This window comes from Eschrichtius robustus, chromosome 20, assembly GCF_028021215.1.
Source record: "Eschrichtius robustus isolate mEscRob2 chromosome 20, mEscRob2.pri, whole genome shotgun sequence".
NCBI lineage: Eukaryota > Metazoa > Chordata > Mammalia > Artiodactyla > Eschrichtiidae > Eschrichtius > Eschrichtius robustus.
Window position 1 is genome coordinate 25,806,996 of NC_090843.1, and position 20,631 is coordinate 25,827,626.

The 20,631-nt window shown below is 43.4% G+C and overlaps 1 pseudogene; it reads right to left on the minus strand.

The window, feature by feature from the left end:
- Window positions 1-478: 478 nt before the first annotated feature.
- LOC137754554 (small ribosomal subunit protein uS5 pseudogene) lies at window positions 479-1,408 on the minus strand (annotated as a pseudogene).
- Window positions 1,409-20,631: the final 19,223 nt, after the last annotated feature.

Sequence of the window (20,631 nt, forward strand, 5' to 3'; positions counted from 1 at the left end):
GGTTAAGAATCTGCCTTCCAATGCAGGGAACACGGGTTTGATCCCTGGTCGGGGAACTAGGATCCCACATGCCATGGGGCAGCTGAGCCCACGCACCACAACTAAAGAGAACCCCACGCACCGCAACTAGAGAAGGCTGTGCGCTGCAATGAGGATCCCGCGTGCCGCAGCAAAGATCCCACGTGCTGCAACTAAGACCCAACACAGCCAAATAAATAAATATTAAAAAACAAAACAAAACGAAACGTTATGCTTAGTGACAGAAGCCAGGCACAAAAAGCCACATATTATGTGACTCTGTTTATATGGAATTTGTCCAGAGACAGAATCTGTAGTGGTTGCCAGGTGCTGGGGGGAAGAAGGTGTGACTGCTAAAGGGTATGAGGTTTCTTTCAGAGTGATGAAAATGTTCTAAACTTATTGTGGTGCTGATTGCACAACTCCGTGAATAAACTAAAACCTTTTTTTTTTTTTTTTTTTAAACGAGCTTCATTCACTTTATTTTTCTTATAGAAAACTATGTGGTGGCTACAGCTGGAGCCTGGGTCCTCTGCACGGAAACTCTGGTGTGGGTCTTTACAAGTTGGTCAGTGAATTCCTGATATGGAGACTTGGTGAACACTGTCTCTTTCCAGAGATAAGGAGTGAGATAACTGTAGGTCTTGGAAATGGCATCAAAAGTGGCCTTGGCGAAGTTGCCCAGCGTGGCAGTGCAGCCCCTGGCAGAGGTGTAGCAGTCGTCAATTCCAGCCATCATCAGTAGCTTCTTGGGCACAGGGGCTGAGACGATGCCAGTGCCCCTGGGGGCAGGGATGAGGCCCACCAGCACAGAGCCACAGCGGCCAGTCACCTTGCAAGGGACAGTATGGGGCTTGCCGATCTTGTTCCCCCAGTAGCCTCGTCGCACGGGGACGATGGAGAGCTTGGCCAGAATGATGGCCCCACGGATGGCAGTGGCTACCTCCTTAGAGCACTTCACACCCAAACCAACATGTCCGTTGTAATCCCCGATGGCGACAAACGCCTTGAACCTGGTGCGCTGGCCAGCACGGATCTGCTTTTGCACAGGCATGATCTTCAAAACCTCGTCCTTGAGAGATGCCCGCAAGAAAAAGTCAATGATCTCAGATTCCTTGATGGGCAAAGAAAAGAGATAGATCTCCTCCAGGGACTTGATCTTCATGTCCTTGACCAAGCGGCCCAGCTTGGTGACGGGGAGCCACTCCTTGTCCTCGGCCTTGCCTCCACGAGCTCCGCGGCCTCGGCCCCGGCCCCGACCGCGACCCTGGCGCCGGCCCCGGACGCCGCTGCCGAAGCCTCCGCGGAAGCCACCACGGCCTCCCATGCCAGGGCCCCCGGGGCCTCTGGGGCCTCCGGGCCCTCCCGCAGCATCGGCGTCATCCGCCATTTGGCGTTTTTACGGACAAAAAGAAGCAAACTAAAACCTTTGAACTGTACACTTCAAATGGGTGAATTGTATAGTAATTGAATTATGAAAAATTTTAAAGAGATTTAAAAATATATATTTTAGGTTGCACAACAATGTGAATGTACTTAATGTTACTGATTTGTACATTTTTAAACGATTAAAATGGTAAACTTTGTTACGTACATTTTACCACAATTTTAAAAATATGTGTAAAAATTAAACAAAAATTGTGTATCAGAACACACACACACTACAATACGGAGGAAAATATATCCAAGTGATATGTAAATACTATTTAAAAATTTTTTTTTAATTGAAATATAGTTGATTTACAATGTTCTGTTAGTTTCAGGTGATGTAAATACGTTTGTTTTCTTTCTTTCTTTTTTTTTTTTTTTGGCTGCGAGGCATGCGGGATCTTAGTTCCCTGACCAGCGATGAACCTGCGCCCCCTGCAGTGGAAGCGCCAAGGCTTAACCACTGGACCGCCAGGGAAGTCCCCAAGGTGATGTAAATACATTTTAATGGCATGTCACAACTCCTAAATAGAGAACCTAATAATCTGAAAAATACATTTGTTAACAATGGTTGCCTCTGGGTTTTTAGCTTATAAGTAACAATGCCTTAATTAATCTTTTTCTTTTTTGAATTTTTAATTGTATATAATGAATATATATTACATTTACTTTGAAAAATCAAATATATAAATTAACAATAAAAACATACCTTTCGGTTAAAGTTGAAAAAAGAATGAGTGTAGATAGAGAAGTCCAATCTTAAGAGGTCAGGGAAATGAGGGGAACTAGCAAAGGAGTCTGAGAAGGAATGGCTCAGGAAGTAGGAGGATAATTAGGCAAAGTGGTGTCTTGAAAGTAAAATGAAGAAAATGTTTCAAGGAGAGTGATCAACTGTCTCAACTGCTGCTGATAGGCGAATCAGTTGAGAACTAGGCTTTACTTCTGGATGGAGCAACCTGGAGGTCATTGATCAACTTAACAAGGAAAGTTTTGTAGATTGGTGGGAGTGAAAGATGATTAGAGTGGGTTTGAGAACAGTTATTTGTCATAATTTTAAATGACTGTTTAACTAAAACTTACTTTGAGGGACTTCCTTGGCAGCCCACTGGTGAAGCCTCTGTGCTTCCACTGCAGGGGGTGCAGGTTTGATCCCTGGTTGGGGAACTAAGATGCTGCATGCCGTGAGGCATGGCCTAAAACAAACAAACAAACAAACAAACAAAAAGAGTTACTTTGAAAATTGGTAATTAAAGGAAAATAAACAAGTATTTGTTTTGCCTTTCCAGTAGGAACTGTATTTTAGGATAATCAAATAGATTCAGTTGATAAAGAAAAACTTTCCTGAATAATCTAGAATTTCAACATCATCATTTTGCAAACCCTATGAAATTACTGATTCTGTCAAAGATTATTAATTGGTTTAAAACCATCAGGAGAAGGAGCAGATAGGGAATTGGATATCATGTAGTGCCAAAGTCGCAACACACAGATTACTTTCTAGTTACACAGGGGAAATACAATTTATGATAAAGGGATTAGGCTGTCCTCACCCTGAACCAGTGCCTAAGACTGCTGTCATAATTGGTGTCATCAGATATTGTGTTTTATGATGAGATACAATGTGAAGTATACATCATTTATCATATATTTACTCAAAGTCACTTACCTTGAAACCATTAAGCCTTTAGATCTAACTTTCAGTTTCTAAGAAATTCAGATGATAGAGGAACAAACTAAACAATACCATGAGGGAGCAACCAGACAAATCCAGATGGAAGGACATCTGGGCTAGTGCCTTCAATAAGTTAGGGTTTTGAGAAAGGGGATTGTGACCAGATCCAATGTATGGCCATAGGTTGAATAAGATATGAACATATCAGTTATAAAGGACATTTTGGGGATAATTGTGAAAATTTGATTATGGTTTAGGTATTAGATGAGATGAAAAATCTCCATTTTGGAAAGGCAGAGATGATTAATTGATAAAAAGAAATTACAAAATGCTATGTACAATGTGATCTCATGTTGATTAAAAGAAACCCATACATTGACCCGTGCACTGTTGGTGGGAATGTAAATTGATGCAGCCACTGTGGAAAACAGTATGGAGATTCCTCTAAAAATTAAGCATACAACTACCATATGATCCAGAAATTCCACTCCTTGGTATTTATCCAAAGAATATGAAAACACTAATTCGAAAGGATAGATGCACCCCTACGTTTATCACAGCATTATTTACAATTGCCAAGATGTGGAAACAACCTAGGTGCCCATCAACAGATGAATGAATAAAGAAGATGTGTTTTTTATATATATAACGGAATACTACCAACCACAAAAAAAGATGAAATCTTGCCATTTGTGACAACATGGATGGACCTTGAGGGTATTATGCTAAGTGAAATAAATCAGATGGAGAAAGACAAATGCTGCATAATTTCACTCATATGTGGAATATAAAAAACAAACAAAATAAATAAATGAACAAACCAAACCAGACCAAATGAAAGTGAACACACAGATACAGAGAACAGAGTAGTGGTTACCAGAGGGGAAGGAGCAGGGGGGAGGGTGAAATGGGTAAAGGGGATCAACGGTATGGTGACGGATAGAAATTAAATTTTTGGTAGTGAGCATGCTGTAGTACAAACAGAAATACAAATATAATGTTGTACACAGGAAACATATAGTGTTATAAACCAATGTTACCTCAATAAAAAGTAAGTTTAAAAAACCCATACATTAAAAAAATATGTAAAAGATCCAGTTATTACTGGAGTACTAAGTTATTAACATTTGTACTCTCAACAGGGTGAGAATATAATGTTTTCATTTTATTATTTTTGCTTATCTACATTTTCTAATTTTCTACAATGCTTGTGTATTTCTTCTAAAATGATAGGTTATTTTAAAACATAATAGAAAAAACTGAAAATGAGAAAAAATAAGAGAATGGGAGGAGAGGACTAAATATCATTCTTTTGAGGAATTTTGCTGTAAAGGAAAACAGAGAAATCAGGCTGTAGCTAGAGGAGGAAGTGGGATCAAGTGAATTTTTTTTAATCTTACACTTTTTTTTTTTGGCCACACGGCACGTGGGAGCTTAGTTCCCCGACCAGGGATCGAACCCACGTCCCTTGCACTGGAAGTGCAGAGTCTTAACCACTGGACCGCCAGAGAAGTCCTGTGAATTTTTTTTTAAATAGAAAAAATAGTAACATAATTTTATGCTGATTGGCACAAACCAACAAAGATGGAAAAAACTGATGATAAAAGAGAGAAAAGTGAGGACTTCTGAAGCAATGTTCTTAAGTAGCCAAAAGGAGCTGGCCTTAGATTATTGATGTCAGGCACAATATCCTTTAAAGCAAAAAGCACTACTACAGAAAAGAGGATCATATGTACATTAATAAAGGGTTCAATTCATGAAGAGAATGTAATAATTCTAAAGTGTATGCATCTAGGGCTTCCCTGGTGGGGCAGTGGTTAAGAGTCTGCCTGCCAATGCAGGGGACACGGGTTCGAGCCCTGGTCCTCCGGGAAGATCCCACATGCCGTGGAGCACCTAAACCCGTGCGCCACAACTACTGAGCCTGCGCTCTAGAGCTCGCAAGCCACAACTACTGAGCCCACGCGCCACAACTACTGAAGCCCGCGTGCCTAGAGCCTGTGCTCCTTACCAAGAGAAGCCACCACAGTGAGAAGCCGGCACAACACTTCTCAACAACAAAGAGTAGCTCCCACTTGCTGCAACCAGAGAAAGCCCACGCGCAGCAACAAAGACCCAACACAGCCATAAATAAATAAATAAATAAATAAAATAAAGTGTATGCATCTAATAACATGCATATAAAGTGAACATTGACATAATTATAAGGGGAAATTCAGAAATTCAGCATCATGTTGGGAGATAGTGCATCTGTCAGTAATTGACAGATCTACAGACCAATAATGAACCAGGATATAGAAGATTTGAATGACACAATTAACTCCCTTCATTAAGTGAACTTATATAGAACTCTGCACTCAGCAATTAAAGAGTACACATTCTTTTCAAGCACACATGGAACACTTATTGACCACTTACTAAATAACAAAACAAGCTTCAATAAATACCAAAGAATCAATGTCACACAGACCACATTCTCTGACCACAATGTAATTAAATGAGAAATCAAAACATTACAAAACATGCATTTAGACATAAAGAAACCTTTCAAATGTGACTGTTGGAGTCCATATCAAGAATTGAAGAGCAGACCTTTCTCTCTCACCTTCTGAGATGGCCCACACTGTGGAGTGTGTTTCTCTCTAAAAAAATCCACTTCTTACCTATCACTTTGTCTCTCACTGAATTCTTTCTGCGATGAGACATCAAGAACCTGAGCTTCGGGCTTCCCTGGTGGCACAGTGGTTAAGAATCCGCCTGCCAATGCAGGGGACACGGGTTCAAGCCCTGGTCCGGGAAGATCCCACATGCTGCAGAGCAACTAAGCCCATGTGCCCCAACTACTGAGCCTGTGCTTTACAGCCCACGAGCCACAACTACTGAAGCCCATGCACCTAGAGTCTATGCTCTGCAACAAGAGAAGCCACCGCAATGAGAAGCCTGCACACGGCAACGAAGAGTAGCCCCCGCTCACCACAACTAGAGAAAGCCTGCATGCAGCAACGAAGACGAAACACAGCCAAAAATAAAAATAAAATAAATTTATAAAAAAAAAAAAAAAAGAACCTGAGCTTCATAAAAAAAAAAAAAAAAAAGAATTGAAGGGCAGTAACTAGAGAAGAGGAAGTGAAGACCCCCATTAGCCAGGCAGATACCTTGAAAAGTCTCCACTACGTTCTAAACCCCATCCCCCCACCACCTTTCACCCAGTACAGCCTAAGATGAGCCCTCTAAGCATGACCCAACCACTTCAAGAATAACCACTACTCACCTTCTTCCCAAAGCTAAAATCGTCTGTGTCCAGCTAGTAGCCAGAGGCACCATAATGAGGCAGCTATTCCCCAAGTGTATTACCTCCCACTGATGTCTATCTAATGTTCTAGTTCAGGTTCGATCTTACCTTGGTGTGGCTCCACATCGTCCTGTTATTTATGGACTAAACAATACATAGAGCCCCACCTTGTGCACACTTGGGCTTCCTTCCATGCAGCAGAGGTCTCAGATGGTGCAAGGATCAGGACAGATTCATGGACACTTGGTTCATTTATGCAGGTGCAGCGCCAAGACCTTTTTGAGCAGTAGGCTGATTGCATTCCATTTTGTCCATAACTTAGACCTTCAGTTTAAGGATCTCAGTCATTATCTTTGCACAAAATCCTTCCACTTTCCAGCCCAATGCCTCCCCCTCTCTTACGATTAAAAAAAAAAAAAAAGTCAAATGGTACAATTTATTTTTTAAATCAGTTTTGCATCTCCCAGCATTTTGCTGACCAAGACACGTTCATCTAAATTTACCGAATTTTTTCTAACACAAAGTATTCCTAAACATCCATGCTCACATTAGCATCAATTATAAGGTACATTTCCCTACATATTACTGACCATACAAAATCCCAATTTTAATTCTGATTAGTAGTACCTACCAGTAACCACTACTCATATGCAATAGTGGGAAAGGAAAAAAAAAAGGACAATCACATTAGTTATTCTTAAGAAAAGGGTTTAGTGGGAAGCCTCTATGAAAGCACCATACTTGGCCACTGGTCCAGGGGCCGTGCTGTATCTTGCTGGACAAGTCTGTATAGGTAAATGATGCAACAGCAAATCTCATGGGCAACATTGTATAACTCACTTCTCGAGCAGTGGAGTGACTTCCTTGGTCCCTATGATCTACCTGCTTGGAGGACTTCCTTTATATTGATATAACCAACATCCTTCAGGACTGCTTCAAAGAGGACCAGTGGGTAGGGTCTCCTCTAGGGAGCCATCTACTTCCTACTATTGCTGGTATCCTTTTTATGAGGTTTGGGACCAAGTCTTCCTGTAGCATTGGTTTAAGAAAATCGCAGGCCTCTGTTTGCCAGCATTACTTTTTTTTTTTTTTCTGGTACTACAATTCCCATAAAATTTTGGTGACCTGAGCATTTCCTTTGGGAGTTCTCTGCTAAAAACTCCAAACTAAGAATCTTGTCTTTCTTTGATACTATCCAGGCCGGGTGAAGATTCAGAGCTGGGCCTGCCTAGGGGGTTCTGCCCAGCTATACCAATTCTCCAATTCATGCTTTAGCTTCAGGGTATGGATGGTGAATAATGAGGGTGGAGGTGTCTGACTTGCTACTCTAATCTGCCTTCGAGGGTCAGTCATCCCTGCAACCTCGCGTTCCACAACCATGAGGAAGGTCTTTTAAGATGGGAGGCAATTTCACATTTGTCCAGCAGAGGGGGCTCAATGAAAGATGGTTTGGAGAGATCTGAGGTTTGGTGTTGGTTTTTTTTTTTTCAACAAAGCTGTTTTCTCTTACACCCTACATTCGATCCCAGGAAACTATGCTGGTTCTGCTTTCAAAATTCGTCCAGGATCTGACCACTTAATCACACCTCCAATGGTACCGCTCTAGCCTGAACCGCCTTCATTCTCTCATCTGGGTTACTGCAGAGACCTCCTAACACTTGCCCTGCTTTTACTTGCTTCCTTATCATCTATCCTCATCCGACCCAGCAGCCAGAGAGATCCTTTAAGATATAAGTATACTGTGTCACTCCTCTGCTCAAAATCCTGCAATGGCTTTCTCATTTCTCTCAGAATAAAAGCCCAAACTCCATCCCACTTGGTCCCCCACTACCTGTCTGACCTGTCCTACAAGTCCCCCCACCCCATACCCCGCTCCAGCCCCCTTAGCCTTTTGGCCGTTGCTTGAACCCCCAGGCGTATTCTTGCTCTTCCCCTTTTATGTCCAGGTAACTCACTCCCTAGTTTCTTTCATGTCTTCGCTCAAATCTTGCCTTTTCAATGAGGCTTGCCCTGACCTCTCTATTTAAAATTGCAACCACCATTTCCCTATTCTCTCTACAAATTTCTTAGCCTGCTCTATTATTTCCTCCACAGTACTCAGCACCTTCTAACATACTGTTCTGTACTGACTGTTACAAACAAATGTAATTGTTATGTTTATTATTTATCATCTTTCTGCCTCCTACATGAGCTCCTTGAGGGCAGGGATGTTCATTCACTGTGCTTAGAATAGTACCTGGCCCAGAGTAGGTGCTCAACAAATATCTGTTGACTGAATGAATCGATCAATACCTTCATTCCAACAGCTAAGATCTTACAGTTTCTCTAATCAATGCTCTAACTTCATTCCTGGGTGTGGGGAGGTATAGAGAATCAGAAAATCTGACACAGCAATTCAGTAGGATTCAAGGCTAATTTGTTTGTTTTGTTTTGTTTTTAATTTTCTGTATTTATTTTCTTTATTTTTTTTGGCTGTGTTGGGTCTTCTCTTTGCTGCGCGCGGGCTTTCTCTAGTTGCGGCGAGCGGGGGTGGCTGCTCTTCGTTGCAGTGCGCGGGCTTCTCATTGTGGTGGCTTCTCTTGTTGTGGAGCACGAGCTCTAGGCACATGGGCTTCAGTAGTTGTGGCTCGCAGGCTCTAGAGCGCAGCCTCAGTAGTTGTGGCACACGGGCTTAGTTGCTCCTCGGCACGTGGGATCTTCCTGGACCAGGGCTCGAACCCGTGTCGCCTGCATTGGCAGGCGGATTCTTAACCATTGCGCCACCAGGGAAGCCCAAGGCTAATTTCTTAAAAAATTTTTATTGAAGTATAGTTGATTTACAAAGTTGTGTTAATTTCTTCTGTACAGCAAAGTGACTCAGTTATACATATATATATTCTTTTTCATATTCTTTTCCATTATGGTTTGTCACAGAATATTGAATATAGTTCCCTGTGTTATAGAGTATGACCTTGTTGTTTATCCATTCTATATATAATAGTTTGCCTCTGCTAATCCCAAACTCCCATTCCAAGGCTAATTCTTTTTTTTTTTTTTTTTTTTTGGCCGTGCCATGGAGCTTGTGGGATCTCAGTTCCCTGACCAGGGATCAAACCAGGGCCCTCAGCAGTGAAAGCACAGAGTCCTAACTCCTGTGCTGCCAGGGAATTCCCCCAAGGCTAATTCGTTTTTTGGTTTTTTTTTAACATCTTGATTGGAGTGTAATTGCTTTACAATGTTGTGTTAGTTTCTGCTGTATAACAAAGTGAATCAGCTATATGCATACATACATCCCCATATCCCCTCCCTCTTGCGTCTCCCTCCCCGCCTCCCTATCCCACCTGTCTAGGTGGACACAAAGCACTGAGCTGATCTCCCTGTGCTAAGCGGCTGCTTCCCACTAGCTATCTATTTTATATTCCCTAAGGCTAATTCTTGATCATGACTGCAACAACATCAGGTCGCCTGGGGTTTTACCATCTTTGGTCAGCTGGGCCATTGCTGGATAACAGCTTGTCTCTGGCTGCACCTTACTGAAGTCCACAAACAATGGCCAACACACTCTGTTTTGCTGTAAGGTCATCTGAAGCCTTGGTCTTAGTGGACACATGGACTGAGCACCAAAAGACACCAGGGAAGGGGTGGGGGAGATAAATTAGGAGTTTGGGATTAACATATACACACTACTATATATAAAATAGGTAACCAACAAGGACCTACTGTATAGCCCAGGGAACTACTCAATATCTTGTAATAACCTATAATGGAAAAGAATCTGAAAAAGAATATATATATATATATGTACTGAGATATATATATATCTAAATCACTTTGCTGTACACTTGAAATTAACACAGCATTGTAAATTAACTATACTTCAATAAAAAAAAGAGAAACTACCAAAAGAAAAAAAGACACCAGGGAAGAGCTTAACCAACCACTTCACTACCACATAGCAAGGGCTGCCAGCTTCCCTTTCTGTGGTCACATATTCTTTCTCGCACCCCTCTGCCCAACTCAGCCAAGTCCACAGTATCTCTCAAGGTTTGTGACATGAACCCTACTCTGGATGCTCCTTTCTATGTCACCTAGGACTCTTTGGTTGCAAGTTAGTTTGTTTTTAAAATAAGAGGACTTATTATAAAGATACAGAGGTGTTTCACAGGGAGTAAAAGCTTAAATTTCATAAAACCCCAAACTTTGCTCCTTATACAATGTGTAGCCCAGATGTAATCGGATTACTTCCATTCTTTCCCAAGAGTTTTACTTGCTAGAGCGCCTCTGTTGGTTTGATTGCCGATTAATAACCGTGTCTTCCTTTTCTTCCTTCTGAAGGGCAGTTTGTGCTGGTGTTTTTTCTCCACGGTGTTATATGTGTCAGTGGAAGGGGACCCTATCCTAACTCCAGTGGCAGAACCTGAAGTGAATCATGGCAATTCCATTGCCCTTGTCGTTGACTGGTTTAGCAATGGTTGAGTGTCTTCTGTTGGGTTCACTAGGGCACAGCCTAAGACAGGGATGCTTGACTGTTAGATGGACTGCCCTCGGGAGAAGGGAAATGAGGGAATCTGGGAAGCAAGGACATGGTCTCATTTGGAGATTAGCTTCAATCTGAGTCCATGGGGAGTTCTAGAGTGTAAATTGCACCACAGAGTTCCTCCCATCTTGGAACCAGGGGCCAACCTTTTGTACCCCCCGTCAGTTAATCACTGGCTACAGGCTCCCCTGAGGAGGGGCTGGGGTGGTGATGGTGTAACCTCCATAGCAAGGTGGCTCTAGTTCAGCTGAAGGCAATTCTTTGGAGTTGGAGACAATCTGTGGGTCATTAGTAGTCAACCCTCAGAGGAATCCCCAGCCCAGCAAAGGGAATTTGAGCGGGACACCAAAGGCATGTATTATAGCATGGAGCTAGGGTGATCAACTGTCCCAGTTTGCATGGGACTGTCTTGGTTTTTTTTCTTTTCCTTTTTTTTTTTTTTTTAATGTGGTTGACATACAATATTATGTTAGTTTCCAGGTGTAGTACATAGTGATTTGACATTATGGAACAATCACCATGGTTAGTCTAGTAACCATCTGTCCCCATACAAAGTTATTGGAATATTATTGACTATATTCCTTATACTGCATATTACATTCCTGTGGCTTATTTATTTCATAACTGGGGGTTTGTACCTCTTAATCCCCTGCACCTATTTCACTCAACCCCCACCCCCTCCCCTCTGGCAACCACCCACTTGTTCTTTGTATCTATGAGTCTGTTTTCGTTTTGCTTTTATTTTTTATTTTTTTTTTAATTTTTTTTTTTTTTAAACTTTGGGTTTATTTATTTATTTATTTATTTATTTTATGGCGTGTTGGGTCTTCCTTTCTGTGCGAGGGCTTTCTCTAGTTGCGGCAAGTGGGGGCCGTTCTTCATCGCGGTGCGCGGGCCTCTCACTATCGCGGCCTCTCTTGTTGCGGAGCACAGGCTCCAGACGCGCAGGCTCAGTAATTGTGGCTCACGGGCCCAGTTGCTCCGAGGTATGTGGGATCTTCCCAGACCAGGGCTCGAACCCGTATTCTCTGCATTGGCAGGCAGATTCTCAACCACTGCGCCACCAGGGAAGCCCCGTTTTGCTTTTAGATTGCACACGTAAGTGAGAGCGTACATTATTTATCTTTCTCTGTCTGATTTATTTCACTTAGCATAATAGTCTCTAGATCCATCCATGTTGTCACAAATGGCAAGATTTCATTTTTTATGGCTGAATAATATTCCATTACATATATGTATATATGTATGTATATGTGTATATATATATTACATCTTCTTTATCCATTCATTTATCAATGGACACTTAGGTTGAACACAGGGGTGCATATATCTTTTCAAATTAGAGGTTTTGTTTTCTTCAGGTAAATGCCTGGAAGTGAAATTTCTGGATCATATGGCAATTCTATTTTTAGCTTTTTGGAGAACCACCATATTGTTTTCCATAGTGATTGCACCAGTTTACATTCTCATCAACAGTGCATGAGGGTTCCCTTTTCTCCCCGTCCTCGCCAACTCTTTTTTTGTTGTTTGTTTGGTTTTTTTGAATTTTTGAATTTTATTTTATTTATTTTTTTATACAGCAGGTTCTTATTAGTCATCCATTTTATACACATCAGTGTATACACGTCAATCCCCATCTCCCAATTCATCACACCACCGCCCCCTGCCGCTTTCCCCCCTTGGTGTCCATACGTTTGTTCTCTACCTCACCAACTCTAGTTATTTGATGTCTTTTGAATGATAGCCATTCTCACAGGTGTGAGGTGATCTCTCATTGTGGTTTTAATTTGCATTTCCCTGATGATTAGCAATGTTGAACATCTTTTCATGTGTCTGTTGGTCATCTGTATGTCTTTTTTTGAAAAATATCTATTCAGGTCCTCTGCCCATTTTTTAATCGTTTTTTTGTTTGTTTGTTTGTTTTTGTCTTTATGTTGAGGGCATTGTCTTGGTTTTAGCATGAAAGACCCACATCCCAGAAAACCCTCAGTCCCAGGCAAACCAGGATGGTTGGTTCCTCTACATCAAACCCAAGTTTGGCCAATGATATATGAGGGGAAGTCTGCCAGGGGATTTCTAAGAGATACAAGAAGGATAAATAATCGTTTTTCTTACTCGGGACGTTGTCGTCTGGATTTATGCCTGGAACTGCGGTACTTGCCTGGCGGCCGTGACAGAAGAGTCTGTAGGCAAAGCGGGCACTGTCAGGGGGTGACTAGCAGTTACTCCACCTAGAAATCTGGGCTAGCTCAACAGAAGACCCCTGTGAAGTGATGTCCTGTCTTCCCTTCATGAAACACACACCAGGCAACAACGACTAAAGGAGCTGAAAAGACCAGTAGAGTATGGGGAAAAAAAGCGGTAACTTTACGTTACGTGTTCCCTCGTACCATAAAAGGGAAGGGTCTTCCCATCCTAGGCCTTAGAAAGGAGGGTGTTTAATGTGGACGGTCCCTCTCACTCAGCTTCCTCTGTCCCCTCAGTTCTCCCCCCTTTCCCCTCTTACAAGACGCACAGTACAGTGCATCCCAGCCCCTTCTCGAGAAGCTTCACCCCCGGCCAAAAGAAAAGCATGTTCCGTTCCTTTCAGTCCTGTGGCAGACAACGTCAGTGTCCCTCCCGTATCCCTTCCACGCCCGCTCTCCCCTCATGTACCTTCCCTTCCACACACATGGTTCTCGACATCACGCACCTGCAACTTCCCACTTGAGGCACGCTCTGCTGTTGAAGCGAGGTGGCCTCCTTGGGGCAGGCCAGAAACGGGGCAGCTGGTGGGAGTTAACAGCTCTGGGGGTGGCCCTCACCCAGTGGTGGGTAGGAGTTGGTGGATAAATACCCCAGCTTTCTCACTCGTGGTTGGGACAGCTCTAAGGTGGGTTCTGTAAGGACTGAGCCCCAGCTGCCCATAGCAGTCATCTGCTGCAGAACACATCTTGTGTTGCATTCCTCCCCTCACTCCCCCACACCCCCCTCTGCCCATGCTTCCTGGGATCATCACCCAATAACACTATTTGTCCTCAAAAACAGACTCAGGGTCTGCTTCCGGGGCAACCCAAGTTAAGTCCTTTGTTCTGTTTTAAAAACCCAAACATCTCAGGATTTGGTCAGATAATTGCCAGTAATATTCCCCTGTGTGCAGTCTTTGCTGACATCAGAGGGATAGAAGGTGGTTTGACCAAGTGAGAACAGAAGTGGGTTCCCCAGTTCCCTTCACGCTCTACTAGCTTTTACCGCTAGTATGGGGTCTCCTGTTCTTAATTTTTCATTTATTTTTTTAAAAGTGAAAAACATGTTTTTAAAGTCAACATAATATATTTACACCATTTAAAAGCAAATGATACTAAAAGGCTTATAATGGAAAATATCAATTCCCTGCCTGACCCCGCCCTACTTCCCAGTCCTACTCCTCAGAGGCCACTATTTTCATCTAACATTTCTAGCTGTTTCCTCTGGTATTACCACCATATTTCTAAGTAATACGCTTATACCGTTAACTCCTAATTTCTCAACGTTAGACATTACCCATTTTACTTATTATTACGGTAGATGAGCATAGAGCCCCCTTCAATTCCTGATTTCTCCTCTTGTACACCTCCACACTTCACATACCATAATTTTTGGTTAATTCAACATTTAACATTTACATTTTATGACTAAATAACTATGACTCCCAGCTAAGCCATATATTATACTATAATTACATTTCCTTTCTTATGCAGTTTTTTGGTTTGCCTGGAAATAATTGTCTCATTCTTTCATTTGTTTAGTTTTCTTTGTAGCTACTACTAATTCTTCCCTCCCCCTTCCTTAATCCCATTTGTGACTGGGAATATTTCTTTTATACGAAAGGTAGTCTTCTATATATATACAGGTTTCCCTTGCTATCTGAAAGTAGAGTGTTCCTATGAAATCTTTCATAAAATAAAATGGCGTAAAGTGAAGAAACAATTACCTTCGGACACATCTTGCTAATGGGATGCACAGAATAAACTGAGATAAATCACAGGTGCTCACAGGCACGTTTCAAAGCTACAGTGGCTTGATGCTGAGATGCTGAGTGTAGTTCCCAGGGAAGGAGCCTGGTGGCGCCGCTCCCGCTGCCCAGCTAGCTGCAAAGCTGAGCGCTTTTCTTTCTTTCTTTTTTTCTGGCCGCTCCAGGCGGCTTGTGGGATTTTATTTCCCTGACCAGGGATGAATCCAGACCCTTGGCAGTGAAAGCACTAACCACTGGATCGCCAGGGAATTCCCTTTCACTTTTTTTTTTTTTTTAATATTTATTTTTTAATTTATTTGGCTGCTTCGGGTCTTAGTTGCAGCATGTGGGATCTTCGTCGCGGTGGGTGGGCTTCTCTCTAGTTGCAGCTCGCGGGCTTAATTGCCCTGCGGCATGTGGGATCTTAGTTCCCAGACCAGGAATCGAACCCCCGTCCCCTGCATTGGAAGGTGGATTCTTAACCACTGGACCACTAGGGAAGTCCCCCCTTTCACCTTTTTTCTTAAAGCAAAAATCCTCTTCAGACTTCTTTTGGTTAGCAAAAACAGGTACTAATGTAAGTCTTCTGTAAAAGCAAAGTGGCATAAAGTGAACTTTTGAGAAGCAGGGGATATCTGCAAACTCTTTTGTATCTTGCTTTTTCCACTTAATGATACATCCTGATCATGATTCTATATCAGTTCAAAGCAAACTTTCTTGTTCCTTTTTTATAGCTGCATAGTACTCCACTGCAGGGATGTACTAGAATTTCTTTAGCCAGTCTCCTATGTTCGGGCGTTTGTTTCTCATACTTTGCTATTACAAATAATGTTGAAAAACCTGTGTGTATTTTTTTTTTTAAATAGTGTTGGAGGGTTATATTCAGGGTAAATTCTAGACGTGGGATTGCCAGGTCAAAGGGTCAATGCCTATTTTGTTAGATATTGCCAGATCCTCCTCCATAGGGGTTGTACCATTTTGCACTCCCACCAGCTAAAGGAAAACTGTTTCCTCTAAACACCAACAATACTTCTGACACCAAATGTGTGGGTTTTTTTCCTACACCAACCAATTCTCCAATTCTCTGCAGACACCAACTGGGTGTCCTACAATTCAATTCACACACTAACTACCCAGAGTTAGAGCAGACCCCACAGGTTAAGAGCTCAGGCCCACAAAGCTGCTCCTCACTTCAGACACCAGTCGAAAGTCCAGGCCTCACATACTTCTGACCGACCAGCTGTAAATCAGGGCTTCCCACAACTTTGTCCTCAGGTTCAATAATGTCCTAGAATGGCTCGCAGAACTCAGGGAAACACTTTGCATACTCTTACTGGTGTATTATGAAGGACGTAACTCAGGAACAGCCAGATGGAAGAGGTTCACAGGGCAAGGTATGTGGGGAAGGGGTGCGAAGCTCCCCCACCCTCTCCAGGTGCACCACCCACACAGCACCTCTATGTGCAGCTCCCTGAACCCATTCATTTAGGACTTTAATGGAGGTTCCATTACACAGTCTTGATTAATTTAATCACTGGCCATTGGTGATTAATTTGATCCTCAGACCGTCTCCTCTCCCCAGAGGTGGGGGTGGGATGGAGCTGAAAGTTCCAACCCTCTGATCTTGTGGTTGATTCCTCTGGCAACCGGCCCATATCCTCCAAGAGTCACCTCACTAGCATAAATTCAGGTAAAGTTGAAAGCGGCTTATCACCCCTACACTCAGGAAATTCCTAGGGTTTTAGGGGCTCAGTGTCAGGCAACAGTGGCAGAGACCAAATATATTTTTCTTATGTCACAGCAGCAAAATATGAAAGTGTGTGTTTCCCATACAGCCTTGCCAACAGAGTATGTGGTCAAGCCTTTGCATTTCTGTCAATCTGATAAATGAGAAATAGGGTTACAGTGTACTTTTAATTTGCATTTCTCTTCTTGTTTTAAAAATTTTTTTATTATTTTTTTTTAAGTTTATTTATTTATTTGTTTTTATTTTTGGCTGTGTTGGGTCTTTGTTGCTGTGCGTGGGCTTTTTCTTGTTGCGGCGAGCGGGGGCTACTCTTCATTGCGGTGCATGGGCTTCTCGTTATCGTGGCTTCTCTTGTTGTGGAGCACGGGCTCTAGGCACATGGGCTTCAGTAGTTGTGGCTCGCAGGCTCTAGAGCGCAGGCTCAGTAGTTGTGGCACATGGGCATAGTTGCTCCACGGCATGTGGGATCTTCCCGGGCCAGGGATTTAACCTGTGTCTCCTTCATTGGCAGGCAGATTCTTAACCACTGCGCCACCAGGGAAGCCCTGCATTTCTCTTCTTCATGAGTAAAATTGAGCATATTTTCATCTATTTAAAGGGCATTTTTAGATTTTTTTTCTGATGTATGTGAGTAAACTATCTCTTTGTGCCTCTTGCCCACTATTCTAACAGGGAAGGATTACTTTAGAAAAAGATACTGCATTCATTAAAGGTACACACTAAACTGCTGTAACAAAGAGGCCCCTAATACAGTGGCTTAGGTAAGACAGAAGATCAATTCTTTCTCATGTAGCAGTAAGAGGTGAGCAGCCTGGGGCTTTTGGAGTGCCTCTGCCATCTTCAACATGTGCTTCCATCTCTGTGTCTAAGCCACTTCTCATCAGCAGGAAGCGGAGACGTGAAGGGCAAGCACCTTTTCTCCTTCTAAGGATGGGATCCAGAAGTTGGGCACCTCAGTACTGCTTGCCTCCTCTTGGCCAGAACTCGGTCACGTGGCCACACCGGGCTGCAAGGAGGGTGATGAAATCTGGTCTCTGGCTGGACTACCACTTATCCTTGAGGGTGGGGTTTCCATTACCAACCAGAAGAATGGGAGACTAGGTAGTGGAGAATAGTACTTCAGGGGGTAATTAGGCCTCTCTGCCCCAAGCCCTGCATGAATCATAATAGAGAATGTTTATTGAGTGGCTCCTATGTGGACACTCTATTTCAAACACAGGACATGTGTGAAACTTGTAATCTGCACAAAAATGTATGAAATGGGCACTACTATAGAAAGGAAACTGAGGCAGAGAGCAGTCAATTAATTAATTTCCCCAGAATCTCATAGGTAATAAGTGATGCAGCCAGGCAGCCTGGTGCCAGGACCAATACTCTTAGTCACTATTTTATTCTGCTTCTGGACCATGTTTAGGTATTTTGAGATATTTTTTTGTTTTGCTCCCTGGGGCCAGGACTTTCTTTCCTCTAACACACGAATCTATTGTTCAGCTTTCAGACATATCGCTCTCATACACTTTTGTAGGAATGTGTCATGCTTGCCAGTAAAGGACTGTCTCCCTCACAGCTGCACTGCCGCCTTCGGGATTGCTCAGTTGCCTTCCAGTCACTGCACGGCTGCACTGCCGCCTTTGGGATTGCTCAGTCGCCTTCCAGTCACTGCACGGCCTGGTTGTTTGGTGGCTGAGACTCCTGTCCTCCTGCCTTCCTCGTGTGGCCTCGTAATAAACCCCCATTATGTAAAGAACTTTCTTCTTGAAAGAGCCCCGAACTCACCCCCTTATATGTGAGGCTGGGAGTCTGGCCTTTGCCCTGTGCCTGTTGATGTGCCAATGGAGAGGTTTAAGCGGGCAGAAGTCAGGAGCAACCTGACTGTGATTTACAAGCATCCTTAGTTAGTGATGTGAGGGGCAGGGGAGAAACAAGGAGGCCAATGCAAGACCTTAACCAAACCCATGGGAATGGAGAGACATTCCTCCCTCTTGCTGGGCACAGGGTCCCGGCCAGAGTAGCACGTCCCTGTTTTTCAAACGGGAGCTGCGTCACCATCTGGCGCCACCTGCCTCTCTAGGCGGGTCTTGCACTGTTCCATGCTATGCACACTCCAGCTGCACGGCACCTCTCACTGCCCCCCAACAAGCTCACACTTCTACAGTGCATTGCCTTTGCTCATGCGGTTCCCTCTGCCCAGAATGTCTTTCCTCTCTAGCGCTGCCTGGAAAATGCTTACTTATTCTTCGAAGTCCAAGTAAAATGTCACCTCCCCTGTGGTGACACTTCCCCTACTGTCCCAGACTTATTCACATCCCCCCTGTGCTCCCATGGAACTTGGTCCACACATATATTACAGCAGTCATTGCACTGAATTGTAATTGTGTGTTTGTGTTTGTAGTCACCGCTACAAAATGGTGACCTCCCAGATGACAGGGATGCACTGTATTCCTGTCTATTACCCTTTGTTCCCAAAGTGCGTACAGGACGCCTGGTATAGGTAGGCGCTCAATAAATGTCAGTGAGTGAATGGTGGGGTTGATCTCAGCCTGATGGCAGAGGGGGCTGCCCACCTGCACCTTCCTGGAGCAACCTCTAGAGGGCAGTCTCACACCACATGCGGCTTGTCTACCCTCTGTCCAGTTGCCTTTATTACTTTAGGCAGCCTACATGGATGATGATGGATAGATAGATAGGTAGGTAGATAGATGCTACATATATGATAGATAGGTGGGTGGATAGATATGGTCGGGTGGTCCAGATGGGCTCAGGAACTGACAAGCACTGGGATTTGGGATTCTAACCAGGCACGGCCAGCCCATACCTTAGACACAGGCTTAGGGCCTGGGGACTATGGTTGAAAGATGGAAAAAAGTTTTTGGTTTCAAAATGAACAAAGAAAATTGCAAAATGAAAATTCATATTTAAATAAATGGCTATAAGACAAAAACGTCAACCAATTTACTGCAGCTCCACTTGTACATAGTTTATGTATAAATGACATTTCATGTGGCATGTGAGTGCATCTTAGTTTTTGTCATTATGTGGGCAGTCCTAAAGCATCGAGTGCCCTTGGTGCCCTTGAAAAGGCCCTGGGAGGGAGGAAGCGGAATGGAATGTTACTTGGAAGCCCAGACTCCCCACCAGAGGGCTCAGGGCCCTGCTGTTTAGCTTAGCTACCCAACGAGTCTGAGGCTAAAGGCCTGCACACCCACATCTGCCTCCCCACTTCCTGCTGGGGGCTCTGGAGCCGTGCCTACCCAGGCCTGGTCAGTAACAAAGGCTGACCTCAGCCACCATCTTTCTTGGTCTCAAGGTAAGATGGCAGAGGGGTGGTTTAAGCTTCTCCACTGGGAAGATATTGAATAGGAAGAGGTTCTGTCCCCTGGGACTTCTGGCTCAGTGGGTAGAATGGGCAGGAGACAAGAACGGGATCAAGTGACTCTGAATTCAAGTCAGAACCAGTCAGGGGCTCTAAAGCACTAGGTAGGGACCCAGGAAGGCTTCTGGGAAGAGGCAGTATTTTGAGTTGGCTTTGACAGGTGAGTGAGTGTCACACAGGCAGTAGTTGGAACATTCTAAAAGAGCAGGAGAGAGTGGAGGGGAAACTAGATGACATGTCCTTCAGGCTTCACAGAATTCATAGGGCAGTGGTGTCTCCAAGTCACACATGAAGGGGCTGAAGTTCAGAGAGTTAATAATAATAGTAACAAGGGCCAATTATTGAGTGCTTACTTCCATCCAGACCCTGTGCTAAGCCCCTTACATATATTGTCTCATTTAATCCTCTCAACAATCCTAATGAGAGGTAGATGTTATTAGGTTCATTTCACAAATAGGGAAACTGAGGTTCGGAGAAGTTAAATAAGTTGTTGAAAGTTAGGATTCAAGGGCAAGGTTATCTGACTTCAAACCAAGTGCTCTTAATCACTACATCATGCCCTCTTTCAAAGTGGCCTGCCCAATTTTACAGGGCTATGAATAACATGGAAGA